This window comes from Pelobates fuscus, chromosome 6, assembly GCF_036172605.1.
Source record: "Pelobates fuscus isolate aPelFus1 chromosome 6, aPelFus1.pri, whole genome shotgun sequence".
Taxonomy (NCBI): Eukaryota; Metazoa; Chordata; class Amphibia; order Anura; family Pelobatidae; genus Pelobates; species Pelobates fuscus.
The window spans coordinates 277,623,220-277,634,464 of NC_086322.1; positions in this window are offsets into that span (position 1 = coordinate 277,623,220).

The following is an 11,245-nucleotide window of genomic DNA, read 5'->3' on the forward strand; positions in this document are numbered from 1 at the left end:
AAGGAAAGGACAAACAGACTTAATGGGAAAGATTTATCACAATGTCATCAACATGTTTACATCTAATTTTTTGCAAATATCTGGTGCAACGGATTAAATATGTTGGCTTTTTTTCATGTGATGTTTCTTTTGCACCCTAACAGATGGGATTTTTTTTTTCAGCTAAATTAATTTAGCTATATTTCTGCAAGCTGACAACTGATAGCAATTAATTATTAGCTACCTGATATATTGCTGGTGATGTCAAAAACAGACTAAAATATAATAAATAATTAGAGAATTTTGCATGAGTGTATGCCTTTGTTTAGTGTAATGATGTACAGATTCAGTGTAACATATTTATCTTGTCTAATTGTTTTAAATGAGTTAAAATGTCCACTTAGTTTTTTTTTATTATAAAGGGCCACATTAAAGGACTAACTGACAACCAGTCCTGTTACTTTCTGCTTCGGTTAGGTCAGTGGAGCTAACTTCAGGAGGCAACAATTGGCCAGAACACCTGCCTTGCAAAGGTTTCTCATTGAGCTGCATTGGGAAGTCTGTGATTGGACAGCCACAGAAAGTCTGGGAGGAGTTAGAAGGGGAGGGCTTGCAAAGGCTGTAGACAAGACAACTGCACGTATTGCAAACTGTTTTTAGATTTAGCCCCAGTGAAAAACGCATAATAAAATGCATGCAAGTGTTCTTCTGGGCTGTATCTAATAAACAGGGATTTTTATTTATATTGTATTTGGGCTGTGGAGTGTTTCAAAGTGCTTGTTTTGAAACATTCTCTAACTAACTTATTACATCTTGGGTATTTTAGCCTAAATGTTTGCAACATTTAAAACATAGGGTTTTAATTTACTACAATTGATAAATAAACCCCAGATTCTGTAAAACAGAGGGGCAATCAGCTAAGTTGGCCTTAGTTTTCCTTACATGTTTTATAATACAATTTTCTCTTGTTCCCCTTAGCACAGGGATAGGCAACCTTTGTCACTCCAGATGTTGTGGACTACATCTCCCATAATGCTCTGACTGCCATAAATCTGGCTAAGCATCATGGGAGACATAGTTCACAACAACGGAGTACCAAAGGTCGCTTGCCACTGGTTTTAGCCCATCAGTTATCATCATGTTCAGGACAGTGGTGGATAAAGGACGATTTTTCAAAACTATTACTATTATAGCAGAAATATTATTTGAGACGTGCAATGCGTCCAAGACAAAACATGCAATTTATCACTGTAAACAAAGGTGCATGATGCAAGTAAGACCCTAAGAAGACAGGCAAAAGGCTAGCCAAGTAAAAGGGACATGTGTTAGTTAGGGGAGTGTAGATTCAGGGCAGGGGAGGTCTTGAGTGAGCAACAGCGGTGGAGCCCTGGGTAAGTGGTAGATATCATATATATAATTGTCCATTTTCTCTGAGGAGTTCAGCCATCTTAATAATCTCAGCTTGGAACAGCTTCCCTCCCTCCTTCTCTCCCTTTGAGATATGGTTCATGGTTTATTTTTCTAACTCGTGTTTCTTGTCACAGCATTCGCCGGAAAAGGTCCCTTGTCAATCAGGGGCTGATCCCTCCCCTAACCTCGGTAATGATTATGGGTAATGTACGTGCCCACTGAGCCAGAGATAGGCCAGTGGTTAGCATGGAGTTCATGTTAGGTCAGTTGTGAGGCTAGTTTGTGTATAGGATGAGGGGGGAGGGCAGGTGCCCAGGATAGGAAGCAATAATTGGTAGGGTGTTGAGTTGGTAATGTTTAAATAATGGTTACATTATGTTAACATGATATGCAGTAACCATTTTAATAAACTAATGTTATTTATTGATATTAATAAAGCTGTGGCCTGTTTTTCACCATAAACTTCTTGCGTCTGTTTATTAAGGTAAGCTAATAGACGGGTGTGTAACATCTACACGGTCCCCACTACCTTCACACAATTAGTATGCGACTCATTTCTTTTTGAAGTTGAAATTTTATATTTAACCCCTTAAGGACCGGACTGTTTTTGCGATGTTGTACATTTGCGACCAGGCATCTTTTTACACTTTTGTGGTGTTTGTGTTTAGCTGTAATTTTCCGCTCTCTCATTTACTGTTCCCATACAAATTATATATTGTTTTTTTCAGGACAAAAGGGGCTTTCTTTACATACCATTATTTATATAATCTCATGTCATTTAATTTTAAAAAAATGAAAAAATATGATGAAAAATTGAAAAAAATACATGTTTTTGACTTTTATGTGAAAAATCTTTTACTCATCTACAAAAGCGAATGAAAAAAACTGCTAAATAGATTCAAAATTTTGTCCTGAGTTTAAAAATACCCAGTGTTTACATGCTTTTTGCAATTTTTTTGCATGTTATAGGGCTATAAGTACAAGTAGGATATTGCGGTTTCAAAACATACATTTTTAAAATGTATCAATAGTGACATTGTAACACTATTATCTGTCATAAATCGCTGAATAACACCCCACATGTACATATTTTTTTTAAAGCAGACAACCCAGGGTATTCAATATGGGGTATGTCCAGACTTTTTTAGTAGCCACTTAGTCGCAAACACTGACCAAAGTTAGCGTTCATATTTGTTTGTGTGTGAAAAAAGTAAAAAACTAAATTGAACGCTAATTTTGGCCAGTGTTTGTGACTAAGTGGTTACTAAAAAAGACTGGACATACCCCATTTGCAATACCTTGGGTTGTCTTCTTTTGCAAATGGTATGCCATCATGGGGGTAATTCTCATTCCTGGGCTACCATACGCTCTCAAAGGCAACGTAACCAACCTGGCCATTTTCAATGTAAAAATATTTGACCCATATATTTGACCCTGTAACTTTCAAAAACGCTATAAAACCTGTACATGGGGGGTACTTTTATACTCAGGAGACTTTGCTGAACACAAATATTAGTGTTTCAAAACTGGAAAATGTATCACAACAATTATATCATCAGTAAAAGTGCTGTTTGTGTGTGAAAAATGCAAAAAAAGTCACTTTCACTGACAATATCATCGCTGTGATATGTTTTACTGTTTTGAATCACTAATATTTGTGTTCAGCAAAGTCTCCCGAGTAAAACAGTACCCCCCATGTACAGGTTTTAGGGTGTCGTAGAACATTACAGGGTAAAATACAGTGACAGCAAATTAAATTCTCTGGACTTTCGGCCTGGGTTGGCAGGCAGGTCCCTTAAATTGCAATCAATAAAATAACTTAATTATGTAAAAATATTACATAAATATGCACGTAGAATTTAAATATATATGAATATTTATATATTTGAAGTCTACGTGTATATTTATATAATTATTTATGTAATTTTGTATATGGACATATGAATAGTTTGTATACTTTTTATTTATTTATATATACATAGATATATATACAATTTCATTCTAAGTGTATTTTGATATAAATATATATATATTAATATCAAAATACAGTTAGAATAAAATTTCGTATAGATATATAATTTTTTTAAAATTTTTATTATTATTTTTATTTTTTTAATTTAATTTAATTTACTTATTATTTGTATTTTATAATAATATATATATATACAATATATATAGTTATTATATATATTATATATATATACGTGTGTAATTTAATAATAAGTGTATTTTTATATTAATATATGTACATATTAATATAAAAATAAACTTAGCATGACATTATATATATGATATATAGACATATATTATATAGGTATAATATATGTCTATATATCATATATATATATACACATATATAATAATATTTTTTTTTATTCACTATAACTTTAATTTTTTTATGATTTTACACTTGCAGGGAGACTGCCTGTCAGCACAGACAGTCCCCCTGCAGGCAGATACTTGGACACCTATTGTGACCATGTGGTCGCCCTGTTGGGCGATCACATGGCCACAGGGGTCCTAATCCGCCATGGGGAGACTGTCTGGGCTGCAGGCAGTCTCCCTACAACGGGAGCAACGCCGATCGCCGCCGGGGGAACGACGGCGATCGGGTAAGTACCTCTTAAATTTAGGACGGTTCAGGACCGTCGTCGGTCGGCAACGCAAAAATGCAGATGACGGTCCTGAACCGTCTAGCGTCGTTAAGTGGTTAATGTTTAATCCACTGACAAATACAGAATATAAACGAATTATGTTATAGACATAGTAATGGCATAGTAATTTTTACTGTAATATCTGTTAAAGTAATATAATATATCATTAACGTGATGACAAAATATAAGCAATAGTCTGTGTTTGAGGAACGCCTTACATAAAACCAATTTCATATATACTTTTATCCAAACAGCACCACCCTTTTTTCACAGCTTATACAAAGACAATTAAGTATTTATGTCTTGTATAAACAAATAATGGAGCAGTAGTGATGACACAGTAATGCCTTATTTATAATTCGATTTTGAATGAAATTTACCACATTGAGCTATGAGTAGTTTTCAGTTGTGAAAATTAAAAAAAAAAAAAAATACTATAATAATACTGTGTCATACTTTACTATAATACTTTATAGTAAAGTATAGTAGGTATACTGACGTGTAAGACCAGTAGCATAGAAACATGAGAAATTGCCAAAAATAACAAAGAGTAAGATAAAATAAATATGGGACAAAATTATTGTAGTATGGATAGAAACACGAAAATAAATATCAACCAAAATAAAATGTCCGAAAAGTATGAGGAGATATGTTATGTCTGAAACCATATGTAAATAACCACAGATGATAAAATGTGAGACCAGCATCACATATGTACAAACATAGTAATAATTAGGGGAGTCAACATCATAAATGTTAATAATAAATGTTGTGAAATAGTCTGAAGAGTAAATAGTTGGACTAGAAGAACTTATCAAATTCGCTATTCAATCCATTGGGCTGTAAGGTGTCTAAGGTGTAAATTGAAAATGTCTCTTTTTTTAAGGGGTGCCTTTTTTCTATCCACCTCTTGCGTGAAGATCCCACTGAGTCAATATTTTTAAATGGAATTTGAGAGATTGAATGTCCAAAATTGGCAAAATGCTCAAGTACGGATAGGTCACGTTTTTTGGTGCGTATCGTGAATTTATGTTGATTTTATGCGATTCTTCATATGTTCAGTAGTCCCAACTATGTAGATGAGACACCAAGGTCACTTTAGTAAGTAAATTGCATAAGGAGAGTTGCATGTGTAGTATTTGTTTATTTTGAAGATCGAGAGTGGGTAAATATGTCCCTCTTAATGATATCACTGAATGAGCTTCAATTGAGGCAAAGTCACATGCCGAATTTAGGACTGACTAAAAATCTCTGTCTCGCATGGGTGAAAGAGCCAATATCTGCTTTTACCAGGGAGTCAGGGGTGTTGTGACATCTACGATACAAGCAAAGTGTTGGGTTCTGGAACTTGGGAATAGTTGGATGGGTTCTACTCAAGATGCATAACTGTTTATGTAGAATATGTGCAGTGTCTTTACTATATTTACTGTAGATGGAAACAAAAGGTATTCTGGTGAGTTGTGATCTAGCCCTTTTTGGTTGTAACAGTTTAAATCTCTGAGTAGGTAAAGGGGATAACCCCTTTGGAGAAACTTATTTACCTTACTATGTAGGTTCTATGGTAACAATATAATCAATGTTATTTACTTCACCTGTCAGTAGATTTATTGTTGTGGTTAATCAGTGTAAATTTAAATATTGCATTGTGGAAGGATTGTAGCACATTTAAATATATAATAGCTAATGCAGGGGTAGTCAACCTTTTAATACCTACCGCTCACTTTTGTATCTTTATTGATGGTAAAATTTCCTTACCGCCCACCAATGCCACAGTAACTCATTTTAAAGCACAAGTGCAATTTATTTATTTATTTTTAAGAATGCTATTTGTGTGGCTGTGTGTGAGGGGTGCAGTGTGTGTGTGTGTGTGTGAGGGGTGCGGTGTGCGCGTGTGTGTGAGGGGTGCACTGTGTGTGTGTGTGTGAGGGGTGCAGTGTGTGTGTTTGGAGGGTGCTGTGTATGTGTGTGTATGTGTGCGTGTGTGGAGGGGGATAAGTGTGTTTGTATGTGGAGGTGGAGGCAGTGTGTGTGTGTGAGTGTGGAGGGGAGGCAGTGTGTGGCAGTGTGTGTCAGGTGCATAGGTGTGTGTGTGTGTGTGTGAGGGGTGTAGTGTGTATGTGAGGAGGCAGTCTGTTTGTGTGTGAAGAGTGCATAGGGTCTATGCTGTGTGTAGATGGGTGGGAAAATCTACCTTAATGTCTTCCCCTCCCTTCTTTTCACCTTTTACCAGGGAGGGGGGGCATAATGCTGCAAGCCCTGGTGGTCCAGTGGTGGCATGTTCACTTTGGCCTGCATCTCCTCCGACTGCAGGCTGACTCTCCTGTCCTCCTGCGAGCACAGTACTGTATCAGAGAGTTGCCATGTTAACTCGCAGCAACGCTCAGACCAGCCTGCTCACAGGAGGAGCACAGAGCCTCCAAGGCCCTTCCCTCCCTCTGCTGGAACAAAGAGCCAGCGGGCTGGTGAGGGAGATCATTTTCCGCAAGACTGGCTCTGCATGGGCTGGCAGGTGAGATTAAATGATATACCCTGCCGGCATTGGTCCACGGCCATCAAGGACCACTGGGCATTTTCTGCAGAACCCACCACTGCCCACCTGAAATCCCAAACAGCCCATTAGTGGGTGGTAGGGACCAGGTTGACTACCCATGAGCTAATGCAAGCAGCTAACAACATGGGCTGGAGCTATTGTAACTTTTTAAAAAGCATGATCTAAAAGGTTTTAAATAAACAGGACAGATCTTAAAAATAAATACAACTAAATATAAATAAAAACGTGAGTAAATTCAGCAGCTATACACATATAAAGATCCTTAAAAACGTTACACACAATATATAAACAAAATAAAGTGTCAGCGCTATACTTTAAAACCTAATTTAGGTGATCACTCTCAATCTGAAGTAAAACACTTATAAATGCGGATTCCTGGAAATACTTCCAAGTGCAATAAAATAAAATACAATAAAACAGACCACCATAAGTGTAGTACTCAAATAAACATGAGAAGTCTTGCTATAGGGTCCAATAAATCTTGGGTGATGATCTTTTACATGGTTAAGATTAGTCTTGCAGCTATGTCACAGCATCTGTAGATACATTGTTGTACTGTGGGCTTTTAACCTTGAAATGATACACACAGACCTATCATAGCTTAATACTGCAATTTAATCAAGTTAACATACAAAACCCTGCAGTATTACGCTATGATAGGTTTTTTTGTTAACATACAAAATCCTGCAGTATTACGCTATGATAGTTCTTTTTGTATCATTTTAAAGGGACACTATAGTCACCTGAACAACTTTAGCTTAATGAAGCAGTTTTGGTGTATAGAACATGCCTCTGCAGCCTATGTGAACCCTAGTCACACCTCCCTGCATGTGACTTGCACAGCCTTCCATAAACACTTCCTCTAAAGAGGGCCCTATTTAGGCTTTCTTTATTGCAAGTTCTGTTTAATTGAGATTTTCTTATCCCCTGTTATGTTAATAGCTTGCTAGACCCTGCAAGAGCCTCCTGTATGGGATTAAAGTTCAATTTAGAGATTGAGATACAATTATTTAAGGTAAATTACATCTGTTTGAAAGTGAAACCAGTTTTTTTTCATGCAGGCTCTGTCAATCATAGCCAGGGGAGGTGTGGCTAGGGCTGCATAAACAGAAACAAAGTGATTTAACTCTTAAATGGCAGTGAATTGAGCAGTGAAATGGCAGGGGAATGATATATACACTAAAACTGCTTTATTTAGCTAAAGTAATTTAGGTGACTATAGTGTTCCTTTAAGGTTAAAAGCCCACAGTGCAACAATGTATCTACAGATGCTGTGACATAGCTGCAAGACTAATCTTAACCCTGTAAAAGGTCATCACCCAGAATTTATTGGACCCTATAGCAAGACTTCTCATGTTTATTTGAGTACTACACTTATGGTGGTCTGTTTTATTGTATTTTATTTTATTGCACTTGGAAGTATTTCCAGGAATCCGCATTTATAAGTGTTTTACTTCAGATTGAGAGTGATCACCTAAATTAGGTTTTCAAGTATAGCGCTGACACTTTATTTTGTTTAAATAAACAGGGATGATAGCCATAACTAAGACGTTAATTGAAAAGGTTATATAGTCTTTTAGAAGGGCAGAGCAAATATTAAAGGTGGAGGGTGTGTTTATAATTTCAACATTGAGTAAATACTTTTATTGCAGTGGTGGTAAAAAAAAATATAAAAAAAAAAAAAACACTAATGGTATTATGTAAACTGTCTGTGTGGAAATTAACACAAGGTTTAATAGTCACTGTAAATGAACTATAAGAATGAAACAAACCTCAAATAATAATATAATTTAAAAAAGATCAAAAGTAAACTTGTGGTAGGTGGAATGTTTTGACTGGTTAGTCAGACAGGATTGAGCACACTATATTCTAAGCATTGTAGAAACAGATCATTCTACCTAGTAGCAATGATTGTCTTAGATTGAAGAGTTGTATCAGTCAGACAAGAACGTCAGAAGAACACTACAAGCGCCATATCCACTACAGTTCGCTGTAGTAGCTATGGTGCAGGGAGTACCCTGTTGCCTCTCCATTGTAATTTGTCAAACCATTTTTAAATAGACTTCTTAAATGGGGTCCACTGAGTGCTGCTCACCGTCTCCACTACCAAGAGAGACGAAAGTTCCTAACCTGGAATGTCCATTAGCTCTCCTCTCCTGGTGTGTTATTTTTAGCAAGGAGTTTAAGACGTATGTAGAGGTGGAAGATTCACGGAACTAGATCAAATGCTAGATCAAAATTGCCATAGGTATAATAAAGGGAATAAAATAATCTAAGGGGTGTAAATGACAGAATAATTTTCATATTCATGTTTGTGTTGCTGTTACAAGTACACAAAAACAGTTATTTTGTAAACTGTCCAAGTTATGCTAAAAAAAATAATAATTTTGTACTCACAGAAATTTGTGATATTAAAAGGGTTCCCGAAAAATTATTTGATGCCATATTATCAATGTGATGTCCGCTAACTTCTGGAAGCACTTGGACATGCATTTATGCTGCTGCCTTCACATTAGACATCTTCCCTTAACCTCTACACAACCCTAATACTTACACTACTATTATCCCTTACGCTAACACTAAGTATAGCCCAAACACTAACCCTAACACTAATCTTAACAAACTAACCCTATTGTAAAATATCACTTCATATAAAAGAAACATTACGGTGAAATGTTTCAGGGGGGAAAATTGACACCTTGGTGTTCTGGAGACATTTATATACCAGTCAGTGGGATTTACGATGATATCTCTAGAACACCTTGATGGCATTGTGTTCCGATAATATTTGCTTCATTGCTATGTATCCTCTTTAAATCCTCATTGAATGAGTCACAGCCTAGTGTGACTAGGGCGAAATAAACATTGTGATTTAACAAACGGCAGATAATTACGGTAAGCAGTGACAGTGGAACTGCAGGAGCATAATCTATACAGCAAAATCACTTCATTATTATTATTATTATTATTATTATTATTATTTTATTATTTATATAGTGTCAGTGCCATCAGATTCTGTAGTGCTGTACAATGGGTTCATTAAACTATACTCTAAAACTGCTTCATTAAACTAAAGCTGTTTAACGCAAAATACGTTTAGATCTAACAGCCCGTCACACCCTTCTCTTCATTTATACATCAATCATATAATATTTAAATAATGTATTCAATTATTTATAGAACAAATGAAAGATTAAATGCAAAATTAAAATTGTGGAAACGAACATACTTTTAATATGTCACTGTTTTAGAATGTAAAGATTTCTGTATAGAAGGAGTTCAAAATTTGAGATTTGAGAGTGCATAGTTTATTGTTGGAATATTTAGCATAAGTACTAGTAGTGAAGCACATTTTTAAATGTTATATGTACTAAAGTTTACAAGAAGAATAGACTCCTGTAAATGTTAAAATTAAAATTCTCAAAATCTGCAATATAATGTGTTTTTTTTTTTAAATGTAAAAACTAATGCCTAAGGCAGAATAGAAATTAGAAGATACTTTCAGATGGATAAACTCACCACAATCATGAATAATGCTTATTTCACATTTTATAAAATATGGGAACCTTACTTGGACCGTGGAGGATAGACTGCTCTGGAATCTTTTTTGTCCGATTTTGATGAATTTTATGTGAATATTGTTAAGTTTATTTCAATGCTATTTTTATTTCACCTTTTGGTTTTGGTACAAGGGTTCCTTTTTTGTATTGAACTGGCTCCCATGCTGTATTTTCATATAAATTGCCAATAAAGGTAAAGATTCGGAAAAAATTAAATAAATAAAAAATAAAAAGCTGCAAACAAAGGCTAATGCATTTTTCCATCTTGGTTTCTAAAAGCAGAATGTGGGCTTGTTAGACAATCAAAGATGTGTAGACCTTTTTTTCCCAAGCTCTCAGGTCTCAGTAAATTTATCAAGTTTTATTGAATGAGTTCCACCAGGTAAGCCATTTTATTTTACCTCTGAATCTTTGATGATTGCTCACTGCATTTGGTTGGCTATAAGAAATCCAACCATTTTGAAGAGTTGTTTTGGAGATTACAATTCCTGGAGACTCCCAGCTCAATTTCCTGCCACACTTCTCAATATATAGATCCTGTTAACTTTATGGTTCTTTTTAAAAACTATTTTGATGTTTAAAATTGAATTGTGAACAAAACAAACTCAAAAAAGAACTATAGTGTTAGTGTCTGTGTGGTCAAGGTCTTGAAGGCCACAGGCCACAATTTTATCAATGGGAACACAGGACCTGGAGATCTCCACTCCACTCCAAGTGAATAATAAAATGCATAAAAGAAAATGTGTCAGGGTGTGGAGGAATCCCACTTATCCAGAGGCAACACTCAAAACAATTGTTAAATATTATTTTATTGTGAATACATAATTCAAGTAAGCTCTTTACTAGCCAGATGACCAAATCTCTACCTGTAATTATTACCGAGTGATTCAAGCATCAATAAAGCATCTCTGAGTAAGCATTTAGGTGCCTTAAGAAGTGCACTTTTGAAATGACTTTACATAGCTCCACACAAAATTCTATCCACAAATTATATTTTGGGGGGGGGGGGGGGGGGGGGGGGGAACAAATCTTTGCAAGTTTTAATTACGCTACAGAGAAAAGAAGCTGGAATAAAGCAAATAGAACAGGGT